Source organism: Gobio gobio (genome assembly GCF_949357685.1).
Source record: "Gobio gobio genome assembly, chromosome: 15".
Lineage (NCBI taxonomy): Eukaryota > Metazoa > Chordata > Actinopteri > Cypriniformes > Gobionidae > Gobio > Gobio gobio.
In genome coordinates, this window is record NC_137108.1 from 51,948,510 (window position 1) to 51,953,509 (window position 5,000).

At 37.8% G+C, this 5,000-nt stretch overlaps 1 protein-coding gene across 1 annotated transcript in view; it reads right to left on the reverse strand.

Moving 5' to 3' along the window:
• Positions 1 to 5,000, reverse strand: part of cyp11c1 (cytochrome P450, family 11, subfamily C, polypeptide 1) — a gene marked incomplete at both ends in the record, with an annotated part of 41,096 nt that overhangs the window by 30,515 nt on the left and 5,581 nt on the right. The window lies entirely within an intron of this gene.

A 5,000-nucleotide genomic window follows, 5' to 3' on the forward strand; every position in this document is an offset into this window, starting at 1 on the left:
TGGCTAATGTACTTTCAAGATGGAGGATCAACATGGCGACCCGCATTCAAACCCTCACCCGTATGTGTTTACAATGGCATATTATAAACTTACGAGAATACTTTATTACTCGAAAGAAGTAAATATACATTAATGAGCACATATTTCTGAAAGAACTAAGTGTTTTTAGCTAAGAATAAACTAAAAAAGTTACACAGTGTAGCTTTAAACTACCGATAAAAATCAGGCAAACTAATAAACCTGTCTAATTTTGCCATTTTAAATTTTAAATAGGTATATAAATACGTAGGCTATATAATTTACGTGATCTAGTGTAATTATTAGCAACTGTCAATGTGAGAGGACAAGAAACATTAGCGAATCCGTTTTCTTCATATGATGCATAAGAATTAATAATGAATGTGTACATTTTGTCAATTAATTAAAAAAAAAAAATCTTAGAAAGTGATTAATAAAAACTATTCTAAATATAAATTGACGCTATGTTTTGTTGACCTCTTTAGGAGGGGAAGAGAGGGAAAGATCAGGAGAATGAGAGAAAAATGATGGAGATGAGGAGAGAGAGAGAGCAGGATTGACAGATAATCCACTGACGCTGACTTAGTTTAATAGCTATTTCTCATTATTTTTTTGGCTTTTTAAAACGTTTTAAAATGCACATATTGGAGCATACCCCCCCAACCACCCAGAGAGTGTGTGTGTGTGTGTGTGTGTGTGTGTGTGTGTGTGTGTGTGCAGCAAAGTATAGGCCACATAATTAAAGCACCTTTGTTTCCTGACCAATTATACGTTAGTGATCCTACAAATGTACATTTAGTGACTTCTTCAAAACATCATGTTTCAGGACATGAAACAAACACGTTAGCTTATAGTTCTGTCACTTATTTGTGAGATAATACAAATCAGCCGCTGCTCTGATGACCTGTGGTGGTTAAACACTGGATATAATTCATCTTGTGCTGATCTAACGGCTGATCTTTGCTCTCATGATCATCATTTGTTGTCTGGTGAATCGTTTTAACTGAGGGCAAAGAGAAGTTTCATCACTTTATGTTTTAGGATATTTAAATACACATGCAGTGAAGATAATGTAGGCGTTGCCTTGACCTCATGTGTGTGGCTATTAATGTGTAATATTTATAATGAAAATGAAAAGAGGCAGTGGTGTTTAATGACACATTTCTCCTGGAGTGCCTTGAACGCGCGTCTATTTCACTTCAAATCCTCGATTTCTACACGCGTCCAATTCACTCTAGACATGCGAATGGATTCAAAATGTTCAAGCGTCCGGCTAGACAGGAATTTGACCGATTTTGAGCGTTTGGCGCGTGATCCGTGAAGTTTAAAAGCGTTAACCTATCAGGAGTTTGCTCTAGTAGTGACAATAATGAGGACAGAATCAATTGTGGATACCCAGAGCTGTATGTACTTTATAGAAACAGGAATAAAAAGGATCTTGCTTGGAAGAAAGTGAGTGAGGAGGTCGGACAGTCTGGTGAGTTGTAAAAAACGCTCTTCACTCAGTTTGTGCTCTACATAGAGTGATCTCAGGGTGATTGGGACACTCTTTACCATTGAGATTACCTGGAAAAAGTGTCCCAATCCCCCTGAATTCACCCTATTGAGGCTACAAGCTAGCTAAAGCCGGCACATTGAGCTTATTCGCCGTATTTAAAAACAATCCATGGCAGCCATTTTACAACGAGACGAGCCGCTGGCAGAAGCCCCGCCCATGACGCGAATGAGGCGGTTGTAGCCATAGATATCCATAATAAAGGCTAGATGTCTTACGGCGGAGTCTCTAACGTCATCAGCGGCGGCCATCTTGTCACAGGCAGGGCTCCTGATGTAAGGCGAGTGATCTGAACACAAATACTCTTATCTCACTGAAATCTGGACGAGTTTACAAATGGTTTCTTACAAACGTTATTAACGTGGCTATAATTATGGATGCTTGAACAAATTATGAGTAATTATTCATAAGTATGCAGTGTCATAACTACATCTCTGACGTTTATAACAAACCAAACCGTTTGAAAAATCGGTCGAAAATTGAGCAAGTTATGGTTATTTAAAAAGTGCAAGCACCACTAAAACACAATGAGTGAGCGAGCTGACTGAGACAAGATGGCCGCCTCAAGACGTCGACCTCCATTGGCCAGCAGCGGACGAGACATCTAGTCTTTATTATGCATATCTATGGTTGTGAATGTCACACGTTAATGAAGTGAGTAAACTCAAAATGTTCACGATTTATTCGCTTCACTCGCGTCTGGTGTGAACGCACCATTATAAACTTCTCTAACTCAAACGCTCGGGGGAATGTTTGAGATGAAAACTGAAAGAGTTGAAGCTCAGTGATGCTGAAGTGACCGTGGTGTAGTTCGTCTATAGCCTAGCTTTAGCTTTTTACTCCTGGCGACTGTATTAGGCTTCAAAAGTCATAAAAGTTGTGTATACAAAATGCGCAAGTATCATAAACTTGATCACAGAGCTTGTTTTTAGCGATAATGTGAAATCGTTTGGTGTTTAGCAGTGCGATGCTAACGGCCGGTTGGCCTACAGAGGGACGTCACACCGCTCTATAAAGGAAAGGACGAGCTCGAACGTTATTCTAGATTCATGATTTTCATTTTGTTGAATTGAATAGATCGAATCTACACGCATGCGGAAAGTGATTTATGAATGTTCTTAATGTGATCTGCGTGATTCTCTCAAACACACACCAAGAAACTCGTGTTTATAATGAGTTCACATACACTCATTTATCAACAACGAAGTGTTTATCAGTATTTGTGATGTCATAACCTAAGGCCCGATAACTAGAAGCATAAAGAAGCGATTCCTCGAGTAACTCGAATACGACTCGACTGACGATATGAAGTGAATAAAACATGTTATTAAACGATGTCCTTTTTTGTTTTTTTCAAACGCAACTCAACGTCTTTCAGACGGAGCAGCGTTTACTCCTGATCACAGAGCCGCTCTTCACACACACACACACACACACACACACACACACACACACACACACACACACACACACACACACACACACACACACACACACACACGGCATATCTTGACTTCATTCAATTATTAACAAACCGAGGATGTTTACGTCTCATATCGTCAGCCTGCTGAAATGTGCATTCTGAATAATAAATACATGTCTAACCTGCCGCTCGTCTGCTCATAAACAGTGTTTCTCTTACTTATCATATTTCATACCTGTTGAATTTACAATTTTAAATGAATTTGACTGATATACACCCTTATGAAAGTTAATCATGGTTTTATTATAGTAAGAATGTAGTCGTTTTCATGGATTGACTACCATTTGTATTAGTTTTACTACAAATACCATGTTTAAACTACAATAATCATGTTTTTTTATTTTATTTGTAATAAATGGTTAATTTTCATGACAGCAGTATTAAATAGATGAATGAATGCACGGAAACTGTAACTGCCTTAACCCCTTAACTGTCACCCCCCTTTTTGAGAATACACATGAAAATGATGTATATTATCACAAAAATGTAAGTCCCCATGAGATTTTGTTTAGGCGCTGTACCAAAAATAGCCACCGGGTGTCATTAAAATTCCATTGATTGTTTTTTTGATGCATTTTCCTGTAAATTTCTGTCCAAATGTCACTTCCATCACAAAACGGTCACCAAATATGGAACCTTGAGACTCAGACCTTTCCGATGATATGTGTCAAGATTAGAAAAGATTTTGATTATAAAGTAGTTAAAATAAATGTTGTAATATGAAACAAGACGCCGCCCACTAGGGGGAGGAGCCAGCTAGAAGAATTTAACCCTCTGGTGCTCTTCGTTTGGTGTTTCTCTGGTTGTCTTCCCAGTCATAAGTGACCGGACACCTAAAAATTAAACTTCCTCCACCCCAGTAAAACCAATGCCATTTATTTTTCTTCAATAATATTTTTTCTTTTTAATTTTGTATTTTGAGATGATTTGATGGTATTTTTTAATATTAATGCAATAATTATGGTCTATTTTTGCCAATGAAAATTATAAAAAAAATGTTTTGCAGTATTTCAGGTTAAAATAGAGACTAGCGCCTCTTTTGGAATTATTTAAGAAATAAATTCATATCATTCTGATGAAGCTGTGATTTGTAAAAATTCAAAATGTTCATAGATTCAGTTTTTCATAGGTGTGTGTGTGTGTGTGTGTGTGTGTGAGTGGATGGGTCAATATCACACTCTTGATGTTTTACAGTGTCACTCCTTCACTGCTGTGTATTTTTTTTCAGCATTGTGGCCGATTTGTAGATTGTACACACAAATATTCGGTGAATTTTTGTGTTTTGGCCGATTTCCCATTCATTTCCTATGGTCGCTCATTTATGACCGAAGACAATGAACGCTACTTTTTTTTTACGACCAATTAGCATGCTCGAATCATGACCCCAATTGTTTTGTGTGTTCGCATACCTAATGCAAGAAAAGTCACCAAGTTTCATATTTTCATATTTCATGAAGCTGTGATTTTTAAAATGTCAAAACAGAAAATTCTCCGGTCACAAAGAGCACCAGAGGGTTAATGTACTATTTCCATGGTAACGCAACGTCCAATTTCAAACTGGTTTTGGGTTCATAAGCTTTCGAATGATACCTAATTTATGATAATTACGAAAATATCTGATACAAAAAAAGGCGATCAGAAAAAGAGCACCAGGTGTCCCGCCAGCGGTGACAGTTAAGGGGTTAAGAAATGTAATGGTGTTAAACATTTAATTAATCTTTAACAGTAAAGCATCAACAGCACGACTGAATTATGGCATAAATGTATGAATTACATATACAGTGAAATGATTGTCAATGTGTTGTGTGTGTGTGACCTCTGGCTCGTATATGAGGAGGTGTGTGTTGACCTTGGTCAGCTGGTGTTGTGTGTGTGTGTGACCTCTGGCTCGTATATGAGGAGGTGTGTGTTGACCTTGGTCAGCTGGTGTTGTGTGTGTGTGTG